Raw genomic sequence first — 13,268 nt, forward strand, 5'->3', positions numbered from 1 at the left:
AAAAGGGGGGGAAGTTATTTTTTAAACAATGGGATCATTTACAAGGTCTCAGAATAACAAACTGACAATAATGCAATTCTATAGGAAAATGTTGTAATAAAAATCCTGTAGTTGTTTACACTTTTTGTGCTATTCTCACACAAGCCAACCTTGAATTTTAAATAGAGCCTTAAGCCCTTAAGCTTGTCCTAAGATTCACTAATCCTGTACACAAATACACAACTATCTTTGCCACTCTCCTTCAGTCTGGCATCCTGGATAAATTAAGGTTATTTTTCAATAGAAAGGATAAGGCTCAAAGCTGAAGAAAATTCTATAATATCAAAAAAGAAAGTGGATTTGTTACTTTAAAAATATTTTTAGATACTTGAACTGATTAGGATAATAAATTATCAAGGTAAGCAAATTAAGACTTGAGGAAGTGGTGGGATATGGAGTAGAAATATTTCTTAAAATATCATTTTTCATATACAATTTCAATAGTTTAAATTCTTATTTAACTATTTCTGGTATATTACAATACCTTCTCATTGGCTGCTTGATCTAAGGTTTTTTAGCCTCCTCATAAACCTGAAATACTTATTTGTTGTCTTTGTAGGGATGGTTCTTCAGGAAATAAATTCTAGAAACTTAAGTCCAACAATAAAATCTTTTGAATATGACAGTGAATATTGGGGTGTCATCACTAAGATTAAGACTAAGGCCCCACTTCTTGCACAACAGGCAAGTTCTGAAGGCTGGAATAAATAGGGAGATTGTTACAGGGTAGAAAGTGTGCACCCCAGAACCCTTAAGCTGGAGGGGAAACTGAAAAAGGAGGGGAAATAAAGATAGAGAGCAAGAAAGAGACCTGGAGGAGTCACAGGGAGCAAGGAGAACTGTGAAGAAGCTGCACTTGCTTTATTGTTTCTGGACAGGTTGAAACAGATGTGGGTGAGAGACCCTTGGGGAGATTAATGATAGTAGCTTTTATATTTAGTTTATCTTGCTCTTTTTCTACCAGACTAAAATGGCTGTTTCTGACCCTTTATTATGGGGCCTACCAGAAGGTGCTTTAGACTTGTGGCACACAGTTTGGGCCTCAGTGATCCTCTTAGCCGGTAACTTCAGGTATTTGATTTGAAAATCATATTCTTTGTCTATTTTTGTTGTTGTTGTTACACACTGGTTGTACTTAGGTTTCTTTCCATTAAAGGTCTTATTTGTTGTGATGCAGCAGATGGCAAAACTATTTAGAATGGGTAGGTTTGGGGTTCTGGGTTGCCCTTCTCTCAGCTCTGTAACACAAATATATTCCTGAATGGCTTGGGATGCTCTCATAGGCAATTGTTTCTGTCAACATCATGCATAGCACATAAACAGACACATATCAGTACAGGTACCAAATGTTTTGAAGAAATGCATTTAATATATTTTGCTTCTTAACCTACAATAATATTGTGATAGGTTATTACAAATTTTTTATTTTTTTAAAGGTTTATTTATTTGTGTATACAGCACTGGGATGCAGGCCAGAGGCACAGGGGCAGATAGAGGATTCACCAGAGACAGAGTGGGGAGCAAAACAGGGAGATCCATGAATTACACTGCTGAGGGGAGCAACGGGCAGGTCAGGAGAGGTCTGCGGCACCATGTGGGTCACCTCCAGGGTGGGGATGGAACTCATGCTGAAGTGGCTTTAGCTTCTTAGGCTGTGCTTTAACCCACTGCACCACGGAGTTTTAACAGTATTGTTGTGCATATCTTTTGTCATGGGGAGGTTGTGAGATTTGATAAAAGAAATTAAAGTGTTCTTCATCTTTGATTTACAAGGAGCTCCTCTCCCTACAATTGTTATGTAACATCTATTTGTTTAATAACAGTCAAAATTTTAGAAGTGATTTAAGAATAATATGTGCAGTATGACTGAACTTTTCAGTTTTTTTTTTCGATTAAAATATTTGTTCTTTAACAAAAGAAATTATGTTTTAAAGCTAAGATCAAATACTAATATTCTTCCTTGGTGTCCCTGTGCAATAGAAAATACCTCAGTTATTTTACTGAAATAACGGTGGGGTAATACCATACTGTAAAAAGGTAGCTGTTAATCAATTTAGGGAGATTTCATTTAAATTATTCCGGATTTGAAGAATTTTAACATTTTATGGTCAGATCAAGGTGTCACTATGTGGAGCTGTTCTTCAGCCTCCGTACATTTTGTTGCTTTATAATTTTTCTTTACTCTTAAATCATTTAATTTATTTATTTTCATAACCCATTGTATATACTTTAAAAATTCCCTTCTGTTTCATTTGCTTAATTTTATGTGGTCACAAACTCTTAATATTCTTATATTTTTGTTCATCTTTTATCAGTATTCATGATCTACAATGTCTAGTTTTCGGGGGGCAATGGCTACATTTTTATTGTTTTTCATCTGCTCATCCTTCAGGATATAACTGAGAGTTCATTATGAACATGAATATGTGTGTGTTTCATGTCCTATATTCTCTTTCCAGCATTTATTGACTTATATAATGAGAATTCACTATCAGCATAATGATCCCAAAATACTGCATTGTTATTAAGGTAGTTAAATAGAATTAAACAGCTCATTGACTTACTACAGCTGTAAATAAACAAATATTTGAGAAACGTGTTTTGTGAGACTGAGATTTGGTGGAGTTTATATTTAGGAGCCAAAGCTCTACAACTGGATTTCTGTGCTCATATCCATACTCTTACTTTTCCTGGAGGTGACCTTAGGTAGGTTATTAACATCACTGTGCCTCACTCTTCATCTACAAAGTAGAGATAATTTGCCTCCACGCATAGGGTACTTGAAAGGATCAAACAAGGTAATACATGTAAAACCCTTACAGTTACATCTGACACATTGTAAGCACTATTTAAATATATTCCATAGCTGACTAACAAGAGCGTTCAATAAATCATGATACCCCATTTCCTGAGCATTTCAGTTAATGAATATTTAACCAAACAGAGTTGTTCACCTGCGTTTTCTGCATTGGCATTATGTATTGTTGGCATTGGAAAGAGGAATTTTATGGATATTGAAGTCACTATAAAAGAAGAATGAGGACAGTGAGCCCAAGGATGGAATACAAATGTGGGTCAGCAGAAGAACTGGATCTGCAGGACAAAAACTGTCTCACACATAAATACTCAGATCTGGGAGGGATCAAAGCCAGGTGGCAGCTGAGGTGGCATTTGGAATGTGATAGCAGAACTCAGTTGCACTTGACTAGTCTCTTCCTCTTAAATAACATCATGCATTTTAATAGTTTCTTACTGAATGTTTAATGCCACATTTTATAAGTTGAAACTGCCATCTTCTCATTTTCATTTGTCATTTGGTTGCCAAAGCCCAAAGCGTCCCTTCACATAATTCCCTTGAGAAAGAAGTCTCATTGGAAAATACTTGTTTTCATCTGTTCACATGAATATATACATTAAAATTCAAAGGAATAAATTTCTTTGCATCCATACTGGTTAGTTCCACCCCTATGATTTTAACAAATAGATTTAACAAATATATTTTTTGATACTTAACTTTTTATATATCTTGAATTTGAAAGTGTTCTGATCATGAAGAATTTTCTCTATATTTTATGACATTTGCCTATTTTATTTTTTTATAATTAACATGTGATTAAACATTGATTAATCAAAGATAATTTACTTTCATATGAAATCAATTTTCTTCTGCTCTAAATGATCCTTTTATAACAGGGTGGTCTCTAGGAAAAAGGGAAGTTCCAGGTTCCCTGCCGCACCCAGAAGGAGGGTGGAGCTGAGCAGAGAAAAAGGAGAGAAGAAAGGGAGAAGAGAGAAGGAAATGAAGCAGGATGGAGAAGGAGGAGACCTGAGGAAGCCACATGGAGCAGCAAGCATGTGATGCTTGCTGCCCTGGACTGGTTGAGGCAGATGTGGGTAAGATACCTGTAGAGAGGTGGCTATGGCAGTGTTTATATTGATTTTGATTTTGCTCTTTTCCTCCCAGATTTGTCTGGCCATTTCTGACCCTTTTCCATGGGTCCCGGCCAGAGGTGCTTTAGTCTTGTGGCAGGCTTTCAGGCCTTGCTTTGGGCCAATCCCTTTTGGGTTGACTTTTGCCCACGAGGGGATGGATAACGTCAGGTGTTTGATTTAGAAGGTATATTCTTTGTGTTCCATATTGTATATTTACTGTATTAAAGTCCCTTTTCATTAAAGTTTTATATGTTTTGTCTTGTTGCAGCGGATGGCAGAACCCACTTAGGGCAGGTAGATTTTGGGGCTTTTATAGAATTTTATAGAAAAAATTCTTCATGGTCAGAACACTTTCAAATTCAAGATATATAAAAAGTTAAGTATCAAAAAATATATTTGTTAAATCTATTTGTTAAAATCATAGGTGTGGAACTAACCAGTATGGATGCAACAGATCTGCTGTCCTATAACACTTTTTGTAGCAAGGAACATCAGTTACATTATCAGTTCATTATTTACTATTGCAATTTTCCTTGCTACATTTCTAGTGCTCTGTTATTTCCTTTTAAAAATTAGCATGTGATAGGACATTATGTTACAGGGCAGGGAGAGGGACACCCCTGAAACTCCAAACCTGCCTGCTCTAAATAGGTTATGCCATCTGCCACATAATGACAAAACATATAAGACCTTTATTGGAAAGGAACTTAAATATGAATAGTGTGCAATACAGAAGACAAAGAATATAGTTTCTTAATCAAACACCTAAAGTCACCCATCCCCTTGTGAGTAAAAGTCTACCCCAAAGGGATTGGCCTAAAGCAAGGTCCGCCATAAGACTAAAGCACATTCCGGCAGGGACCCATAGAAAAGGATCACACATGGAGGAAAAGAGCAAAATCAAAATCAAGATAAATGCTGCCATATTTAGCCTCCACACAGGTCTCTCACCCATGTCTGTTTCAACCAGTCCAGGGCCAAGAAGAAGCAAGCACAGTTTATTCTTGTCTGTCTGCTCCTTGTGGCACCCTCAGGTCATCTTCTGGCTCTCTACCCTGCTTCCTTCCTCTTCAGTTTCCTCTCCAGATCCCTCTTTCCTCAGCTTCACCCTCCTTCTGGGTGGGGCAAGGTACTTGGAACCTCCCCTTTTCCTGGGGACCACCCTGTTACAATTAGAATCATAGTAGTAAATTATTTTACAAGTCTAGTTTACATTGCTCAGCTAAAAAATACAATCTTAGAGCATTTAGTTGCCTATATTTACAACCAAAAGATGATATAATTTATTTATCATGTGTTTTTATGACTAAAAGGAAATTGCATTTCATAGTCACTTTTATGCTGTTGAATAAGAACTATGAACTATCAGATTAATGCAATCTGGATAATTTCTTAGAAAAATCTATTAGATACTGATATTATTTCAGTACCCTAAATTCCAGCAGTGGGACAGTTGAGATTGAAAAATAAGGTGTCTCCTGTATGGAAATACACAAGGACCACTCCAGAGCCTGGAAAATTAACATGGGGAAAAATAATTGTGTTTTTGTCATCCAATCATAAGCTTTTTAAGTGACTGTTAGCATTAATATTCCACAAGAACATTGCTCTTTTGCAGTCAATGTTCCCATTCCACAGGAAACAGTTCTGTGTTTCTATGACAATCTTATAAATCTTATTAATACCTACCTGGCCTAAGTCTAAGCCCCACACATCCTACTCTAATAGCTAGACTAGTAAAGATCAGTGGCTGAACAATGGCTAAAAGAAAAATGAGATGCATTTGTAATGTTAATTCATCCTCCATTATTCAAGGAAATACAGGTTGTCCTTTCTGTTTGGAAAATTAGAGTTTATGTCCTCTTGATTGTTAGAGGAGTTTATGAGATTCTTTGTAAACATATTTTAAATTGTAAATTTACAAAATATATATTTTAATCTATTTCACAAGCTGAACATAAATGAAGGGGCTATGAGGACCAACTTCTTATTTAATTAGTGCTGCTTTGACCTTCTTTCAGGAGATTCCTTGAGTTGCAAGCATTCAAAGGTTGCTTCTAGTATGAATTACTAACTCCAGTAGTTTAGAAGTTCCCAGATATATTCTGCAGTGGTCCCAAATCCTGTTCTCCCGAAGTCTCTTAGTGTGTTCAGTGCCAGGCAACTAGTAAACCAGCCAAAGTGATCTCTACAGAACTCCAGGGCCCCAGGAAATTATACAGCCTTACCAAGTCAAAGATGGAAGGGATAGACTGCCTGCTTTCAGATGTCCTCTGACTATACAGATCTTTCACCTCTTTTATTCAAAAATAGAACAATGTGTAATTATCAGATGAGATTAGTGATATCAGTTGTCCTTCTGGTAGGGAGCCACAATTTCCACAACTGCTTCCCATCGAACTGATTTCCTCAGGCTTTTCTTATCTGGTGCTTAATTTAGCCATTTAGATGTTTTTTCCTCTTCAGTATTTCTTCAGATCTCAGTCTAAGAAAGGGAGAATGCCCAGACAGGACTCAAAGCCCATGAGTGTTCTAACATTTCTTCATGGTTCCCAGGTGTCTGTTTGTACAGACTGAGTGTGAGCTGACTGGTGTACAGACTGAGTGTGAGCTTACTGATGTAAACAGGTGGCACACTCTGGAGGGGGTTGTTAGCGAGGAAGGAGAGCCTCAGGCAAAATTCAAGTATCAGTGGGGGGTGGAGACTCTGATAAGAACTCTAAAGGACTACAGGAGCATACCCCAAGAATGAGCTTTCAGGATTTCATTGTTTTCAAATCTTCAGGGATTCTGGGGTCAGCCATTTCTGCTCCCAGCATGCCAATCTTCCAGTAGTCTGTTGTGGGACTCTGTAGGATGTTAAGAGGCTTCCTGCAGCCTTTCTCAGAGAGGAAAAGTTCAGAAACTTTGCATCCTCAAAGCGGAAGACCCAGAGCCAGGCACCTCACTGAGCTGTCTGAGTGTGGCAGACTGGGAATTTGGTCGCTACAGCTACTGTTTTGAGTCGCTTCTCTGGTGCTGTGCTGGGGGCATTTCATCATCTTTTTCTTCCTTGGTAAGTTGTACCCTGTCCTATGTTCTAGCTGCCATGTGCTCTCGGTCCTCAGTGTTTGGGAAGACTTCATTCATCTCAGGAACATTTGTGATGAGGACTTTAAAATATTGAATATTTAATATGTCCAATATCACACAATAAAACAGTTTCAGGTAAGGTAAAAGCGGTCACTGTGGCCTCACTGGTTTTTCCCTGGTTTGTTAAATAAATAGTCTTGCAATTGTGTGCTTGGGTGAAGAACACAGACAGTGACCGGTAAACTATTTGGGTTGTGTCATTGGCCAGTTTTATTGCCTCTTGCTGCCCTGTACCAAGTACAGTGATTTGAAACCCCAAACCCAGTGTTGGGCAGGTTTCTTCCCTTTCTTTTTCAAATATGGAGATACCTTTCACAGCTGTTTCTTTCCACTTTGGGCATTATAGTTAAAAATATGAAATATCAGAAAACAGGCTTTTGGAAATAATTTTAAATAGTATTTAAGAAATTTCAGCTATGAATATAAGTTAAAACAGAACATTTTGTGGGTATATGTTAATCAGGTTTCTGAGATCAGTGGCAAAATTTGCCCTTTGGTGAAAACAGTGCTGGCTATTATTTATATCTGATGATGAAGAAGAGGAAGATATGTCACTGTTGCTATCCGAGGCAGTAATGAGGAAGATGTAATATTTACAGAAGTCTTATTCTGTGTCAAAACTTTTAAGTATGTTGAATATTTGCATAGTTAATCCCTGAAGTAGCTTTATTGAAAAAGTTCTATTGCCTTCTCTTGAGGGAAGATCAGGAAAAATTTTTGCAGCTAAGATACAGTGGAAATAGACATTGAGCCCAGGAAGTCTGATTCCAAATCCTCCTGTAAACAATTTATGTTTAATTTAAAAAATAATTTAAATAGATACATTGTATTGATTGACATTTTTAACTTTAATGAGATTATTGAATATTGGTAAATTGTAGACTTACTCAATTGTTTTCATGGGAAATATTTGGATTTCCACTTTATGTTTGCAGTTGTATGTATTGTAAATTTGCAAGTTAAACCATAATAATGTGCGACAATAGAGATATATTGTAAGTAAATTTCAGTTATACTTATTGAATGGGTAAAAGTGTACATAGAGATTAAAAAATATAAATGTATAGAGTTTATCTTCTAATGACAACTGGAATTCGTATTTTATTTAACTATGCAACAGATATCCTTCTCCCTACTTAGTACTTGTTACCGTCTTTTCTTTTGGCAATTAAAAAAAATAGCATATTTTCAGGTAGAAAATCCTTAATGCAAAAATATATGTATTTTTTATCTATCCCAGATTTATTTCTTTCTCCCCAATATTATTTTTAAAGATTTATTTAAAAATAAATTTGTGCATACAGAACTGGGGTACAGGCCAGAGGCTCAGGGGTGGTGAGAGGCTTCACCAGAGACAAAGTGGGGAACAGAACAGGCAGATCAGCGAAGTACACTTCTGAGGGGAGCAGCGGGCGGGTCAGGAGAGATCTGCCATGTGGTCACCTCCGGGGCAGGCGGGAATCAAACTCTTGCGGAAGCGGCTTTAGATTCTCAGTGCCGCGCTGCTGCACCACCAGGGAGGGCCTCTCCCTAATATTTTAATCCATTTGTAAATACTTTATGTGCACAATTGTTAAATGTGACATAAAACTACTACTAATTACATTATTTTTAAATAAATATTTTATTGAGCAAAAAATATGCCAAATTATCAAAACTAATGTGATCAAACTATGTCCACAATATCCTTAAAGAAACACATAATACATACATACATACATATATATATACTTATACATATATATGTATATATATTTATACACACACAAATGTTAACAGATGACTCTTCACAACATATATATAATTAAGTTCTACTTTCTATTTAAATATAATTTATTATAAGAGTTTAAGAAAAACTAAGAAGAAACAATATATTGAGGTCCTTCCTAAGAGGCAGACACATTTTATAATACATACATACATACATATATATATACTTATACATATATATGTATATATATTTATACACACACAAATGTTAACATATGACTCTTCACAACATATATATAAGTTCTACTTTCTATTTAAATATAATTTATTATAAGAGTTTAAGAAAAACTAAGAAGAAACAATATATTGAGGTCCTTCCTAAGAGGCAGACACATTTTTTAATGCTTAACTTTTTGAAACATAAAAATTTTGTTGTAATTTAGTGTATTTTTTGAACTAATACTATTGCTTCTTGGCCTTGTGGCTAAGATCAAGTGTTTCAAAGTAACACTGCATTATAGCATTATATAAATTTCAGGTATCCATCATTAAAATTCAACAAATGCATATACTAATTATATTTACTTCTAAAAGTCCATGTCTTTTGTTCCCAATGCAATTCACCTTTTATTTTTAAATAATATAATAGTTGCAATTCACTTTTTTAACCTTAATCTCTAACTTCATAACTTTTTTTCTAGTAATCAGTAAATTGTCTTACAGTCTGAAAAAATAATTTTGCTTTATTTCACCTTTTATTCTCCTTCTCTGAATATATTATGAGTTAAATTACATGTTTTTCTTTTTCTACGTGATTCACTTCCTTAAATGTAATACTCTTTAGGTACATCCATGCTGTTGCAAATGTTGCTGAGTTATAATCCATGATGTATATATCATTTCTTTATCCCATTGTCTGTCAGTGGGCACTTAGATTGCTTCCAAATATTCATTGTTGTAAATAAGGTTGAAATAAACATAGGGATGTCTACATATACTCACACACACACGTACATGTATATATACACCTATGCATATATATATATATGTGTATATATATATATATATGGCATATATATACACACATATTTGTGTGTGTGAAATTCTTTGAATTAGTGTTATTTGTATTTTGAGGATAAAGACTCAAATGAAATATTTGAATCATACTGAATTTCTATTTTTACTTTTATAACTGATATATTTTTGTTAAGGAATTATTTGTTTATAATACTATATATGGTGTAGGTATATAGGTTCAGAGCTGTTCACATGTATGTTACCACACCATGTCCATCACCAAAGCACCAACAGTTTTCCACTATAATCCATTTGGTCTCCTCCTTTCATTGTGATTCCAACTCCCACTCTCCCCTCATTTTTGAACAATTTTATAGTCAACTTTCTAGGGTTCACTTTAATTTAGTTTTGCCTATTTTTTTTGTTCATTTATTTATATTCCACATATCAGTGATATTATTCATATCTGTCTTCTCTTACTAATGAGTTTTACTTTTCATATCATAATTTCCTTTCAATTCCATACATGCAATTACCAAAAACAAAATTTCTTGTTGTATTTTTTTAATAGCTGAGTAGTATGTCAATAAGTATATGTATATTGTCTGTACTTTCTTTATCCTTTATTTGTCCTTAGCCACAAAGGTTATTTCCATAACCTGGTCATTTTAAATAGTAATGCAATGGACATAGCAGTGCAATATTCCTTTGAATTAGTGTTTTTGCATTTTTCAGTTAATTATATAGGAGTGAACTTGCTAGATCTCATGGTCTATCTGTTCTTAGTAATTTGAGAAACTTTCATGTTTCCAGTAAGGGCTGGACCAGTCTACATTCTCAACAATCATGTACAAATGTTCTATTTCTTCTACCATCCTCACCAACAGTTTTTGTTCCTGATCCTTTTGATATTGACTATTATCCTAGGTGTGAGATGGTATTTCACTATGATTTTGATTTGCATTTCCCTGAGGATCAGTGATAAATAGGATTATTTTCATGTGCCTGACTACCATCTATATGTGTAAATTATGAAGATGTCTATTTAGCTATTTTGTCAAAGTTTTATTTGGCTATTTATTTTTTTTATTGAATGTTGTGTGTTCTTTATATACCTTGGTTATTGCTACCTTTGGCAATATTTTGTATGATTTGGCTATATTTCCTCACTTTCAGTAGGGTGTCTTTTCATTTTAATAATAGTGTCGTTCATTGTGCATACACATTTAATGTACTACATTTCAATGTAGTTCCACTTGTTTATTTTCTGCTTTGTGTCTCTTACCATAGCTTTGTGTCTCTTACAAGTAATGTTGAATCCCCAAAGATAGAGTTGCTGAGTGTTGAGACTATTTTTTCTTTTATAGATTTTATGGTTTTAGACTTTGTATCCAAGTCTTTAATACATATTTAACTGAAGTTTGTATATTACATGGTCTACTTTCATGCTTCTCAATGTGACTATACAGTTTTCACAAAACCACTTATTGATGAGAATTTATTTCTCCACCCTTGCTCTCATTCTTGTAAATTAACTGTATATATGATGTATTTTTTTCTGGTCTCTCTATTATCTGTCATCTATTTTTATCCCAATACCATATCCGTATTGTTTTGCTTATTATAGCACTATAGTATAATTGGAAGACTAGGAGTGTGATATGTTTTTCTTCCTTTCTTTTTTTTGAATTGCAGAGGCTATTTGGTCTCTTCTATTATATATATATATATAATATTTACTTGTGCATACAGAACTGGGGTACAGACCAGAGGCACAGGAGCTGTGAGCGGATTCACCAGAGACAGAGAGGGGAGCAGAACTGGAAGATCATCGAGGTACACTGCTGAGGGGAGCAGTGGGTGGGTCAGGAGGAGGTGCGGGCATCGGACTCATGCAAAAATAGCTTTAGCTACTTAGTGCTGTGCTTTAACCCGCTATGCCACCAGGGAGGACCCACTTAACATTATATTTTAAAAACATAGCTGTTACATGTTAACTTTCCTAATTGATACATTTAATTATCCACAATTAATTATCCACAAATATTTTACTAGTATAAATATTGATATTACATTACTTATTGGATTTCATACTACTTGAGTGATTTTGGATGTCTTGATATAGTTAGTGATTTTAGTTAAAAACACAAATACTACATCTGTCAGGAGGTGTGAGTAAATTAAAAAAAAATAAACTGATAAATTTTCTCTTTCAATACAAATTTGTGGAAACTAAGCTTCTTATGCTAACATTATATTTTGGTTATCTATTACTGTATTACAAACTTCCCTGAAGTAACAGGTGATTAAACTATTTCATTTTTCTAATGTCTTTTTGGGTCAGAAATTTGACTGAGAGTTTTCCCCCTGATATGTGTAACTCTCATTAGGGGTCTAGAATATCATCCTCTGAGTCTATTTCTCTCATGATCTCTGATCTTTTTCTCTCATTTTCCACTAGATAAATCATATCTCTAAGGTAACTTCTTTGGATTAGGCTTTTCATTTCATGACAAACCCAGGATATTTGGATTAATTGCAGTGTGTCTGAAGATTCCCCAGACACCATGACAAAGTCTTCCAATCCTTTGAGTTCCAAATCCAGGATATCACAGTCCCCTCAACCATGTTCTATTTGTCAAATCAGTTTCAATCTAGTATAGTTTCAAGGGGAGGGCAAAAAAACAAAAGATTTTTGGTGGGAAAAGATTTGTGGTCATCTTTAATTTGTGATGTTTAATGGTTCACAAGAGACTTTCAAAGTACTTTTGAATTTCTGAGTTTTGTCTTCTCTATTTGAAATTAGTGCTTCATTGGTTAACATATATCTCACCATACACTTTCTAATGCAAAGTCTTCAAAGGGCTCAAACTCCAAATGCCAATGCAAACACAAGCCTGGCAAAAAGTCACTAGAATTCTTCTCTCGCTCATACACAGAACCTAAGCTGTATGGACTTATTTTCCCAACACAGAAAACATTATAGTAAACAAGGGATTTGAATTTAGATATTTACCCAGCTTCTCTGAATACTGGATTCATTTTTGCCTCAATCCTCTGCCAGGAAATCTGCTGTTTTTCTTACACTTTGGCACCCACCTCCTCTAAGCTAACATGCACTTCCTGGCAAATTAGAAACATTCTGAACTGGAACAGAGTTTGTGGCTTTAGGGTAAACCTAACTCTACAACTGAATAGTTTCCCTGTTCCCTTGCAGTTGGAAGTTTAATAATGTGTGTGTGTGTGTGTGTGTGTGTGTTAGCTTGGTTGTAAGTTTAAAAGAAAATAAAAGCAGCTAAATAAAGGGTAAAGTTTTCATGTCTGATGGACTCCACTCTATACTTTCATGTGTGATGTTTGTGTGTGTGCGTGTGTGTGTGTGGTCATCCCCATGTTATACCTTTATAGCACTATTTGAAATGCATAATTTCTAGTCT

Source organism: Condylura cristata, unplaced genomic scaffold, assembly GCF_000260355.1.
Source record: "Condylura cristata isolate star-nosed mole 26May11 unplaced genomic scaffold, ConCri1.0 scaffold00007, whole genome shotgun sequence".
NCBI classification, from domain to species: domain Eukaryota; kingdom Metazoa; phylum Chordata; class Mammalia; order Eulipotyphla; family Talpidae; genus Condylura; species Condylura cristata.